Here is a 2,908-nt window from a genome sequence, read left to right on the forward strand (position 1 = left end):
CTGATAGAGGCTGCAGCTTTGTATAAATCTGGAGTGAATTCTCCCCTGTGATCCTTTGCATCAGAAACCTGATCCCACCACCTGTGCACACTTACAGACATGCCAACTTCCATGTTAAAAATCAATAGGTTCAGAGGTTGAATCAATGTTTGCACAGAGCACACTGAAATCTTTTAAGCACAAAAGTGGAAAACATAATTGCATAGAACTTCTTGCCTAGTTTATGAAGAATTACATGAAATTAAGCAGCTGATGATTCCAAATAGCTTTCCCAGCTCTCTCCCAGCTGAGAATCCTTTGGAGCAAGCAAGCATCTAACACTACTGCTTATGAAATACTTTAGTTTCAGAAACTAGCATCAAGTGATGTACTTATGATCAGAGTTAAATTCCAGTATATATTGCAATAGCCAAGTGATGAGCTCAGCCGTCAGGACCTAAAAGCAGGGCGTTATCAGGACAAGTCCAGCACACAGCCTACAATGTCTTATAGCCAAACTCCATGTGTAACCACTAAATTAAGTTTTCTGAGGCAGAGATTTTTGAGAGGAAAAAAGGATTTCGCAACTTAGATTTCAGTGAAATAGCAGAGTACTTTTCAGCTGAAGTCCCTACGCAGTTAATACACCTTCGTTACAAACAAGTTCTGCAGCCAGAGGATTTTACTACCATTAAAGTTTTTGCAGCAGTAATCTTTGTCCCCTGAGGTTTTTTTGAGAGAAACATGAAACTGTTTCCTCATCCTCCTTGTCCTGCTCTCAGCTGGAGCCTGTTTTTTTTTTCCATTCCCATCATAACCTTTGGGTTTAGCTGACACCTTCCCTCCTCTGCCACAGATTCTGGGTGGGGTCCACACACTTCATTATAGAAAGCTGCTATAATTCAGTCCATGACTATTATTTTTTATTTTCTCCTTTTATCAAATGCATGTTTAACATCGCACTTTCTTGACATTACCTGTTGTAATTCTGTCCACCATCTGAGACTGCAGCCAGTTGCCTCCTCCAACAGATCTGCAGAAGGACAGCTTTATTGCATAATGTCCAGTACCATTTGAAAATATTGCTACAATGCCTAGACAAGCAATTACATGGAGGTACTTTGCTGTTCAAATTAGACATTCTCTTTACCTCATTCAGATTTGATGTACTGTGAATTTGAAAACAGTTTTGCTGGCTTGTTATGTTTTGCCTTATGCTGTAAGGCAGATTTTCTTTGCACACACACATCATTAATACATTCTGATAATAAATCCAAGTAGGGCTCATCCTTCATGCAGCAGAACACTTTGGTCCTGTCTCTCCACAGCAGTCCCACATCTGTGTGAGCTGCAGCAGTTGCTTCTGGGCCATGGCTGCCAGCCCCAAACTATCCAAAGGCAAGGAGAGGTTCCAGGGTGGATAACCACTGAGGCACAAGGGTGCTGCTCTGGACAGGCCATCAGTTTCAGCCTGGAGTAATGAACAGGAGTAACTGTGGGTGCAGGAGCAAACGGTTCTGTTTCCTCCTCAGGAGGCATTTGTTGCTGCGGCTGATGTAGGAATCCAAGATGATTAATCCAGTAAACTCAGGAGGCATTATAAACCTTTATGTGTAGTTGAGAAAAGCATGAAACAGAGCCAAGGCATGCTCCTTGCACTGTTTTCTAATTGCATCCTTTTCTTGCCTGACTTCATTAAGAGCCAGATGCTCTTAATCTGGCACAGGTTTGGGAGGTCATTGTCACACCTACTGAAAAAAGATAAGATTAAATGTTATCAACATATTGACACCTTCAGACGTTTTCTAGAGCTCTTATACCTGGAAGACTGTGGGTAGGTGGTGCTAGCCCAGCTTTAAAATGAGCTTGCTGCATGCAAAAATCAGTGGGTATATCAAATGATCTAAATGTCATTTAGATCCAAACAATTCCAGTAGTTTCCTCTTTGATTCAGTGCTGTAAGACAATTTATTTATACAGTCTGCAGTTTAAAAATTGCATTTTCAGGGTTAAGGATAAAAGAGAAAGTTAGAACCTTATCTGTTGCTGATTTCAGGAAAGATATGAAAGATGTGTTATCTCAAAAGGTTCAGTCTACCTTTTAGTGCAGTAGTTGGACTTGGTTCAATAACAGGGTTTCAAATTATTCCCAAACCTTCATTGTTAGGGGGAAAAAACCCCACAACAAAACAGGAAAGACCTGTATCAGGAAAGGCTGTTGTATCACTGAAAAAGGGCCCATGGAGCACCTGAGTCTGAAATATGCTTATTTATTATAAATAATTTCCATGGCGTCACATTAACAAACATAAAAGGTCACAAACTCCTGTATTTGAAGGAAATGTGTTTGACATCTGGGATCTGGCAGAAGTTCCTCCTGTGGGATAGATTGTTTGCGCAGAGCTTTATTGAAGAATAATATTAAGAATGAATTACAAAATATTAGTGTAACCTAGTAAGAAATAATTGTATTTTACAAGCCAGAGACATGATAGATCTTACAGAACTATTTCAGTTCATCTGATTCAAAAGCACATCAAGGAATGCTAGCTGTGACCAGTTAGCAGTGAAAATCTGTGGGGCTTAAATGCTGCAGTTAGAAATTGACTGAAAGGAGAAGTCCAAATGCAGGCAATGGCTTAAACATATGTCTGTATTTTCGTATTCCCCTGCTCTATGAAGGGAGTGAGGAGGGAATTGGCAGGGAGCCTCAGTAGTTGGGGAAGCTGAGGGCTGCGTGGGAAGCCAGGGCACCCCTGTGCACCCCCATCCAGTGAGCAGGGCGGCATCCCCAGCCCCAGGCATCAGACACCTTCGTGGGGCTCAGGCTGGGCTGGGGCTGGGGGGGACACTAGGCCTGTGGGGAGCTGGAAACTGTCGCTCCTACACTTTATCCTCTCTCCCCTCTCTTACCCATGCCAGTGAAAAC

This window comes from Corvus brachyrhynchos, unplaced genomic scaffold, assembly GCF_000691975.1.
Source record: "Corvus brachyrhynchos isolate BGI_N302 unplaced genomic scaffold, ASM69197v1 scaffold1, whole genome shotgun sequence".
Taxonomy (NCBI): Eukaryota; Metazoa; Chordata; class Aves; order Passeriformes; family Corvidae; genus Corvus; species Corvus brachyrhynchos.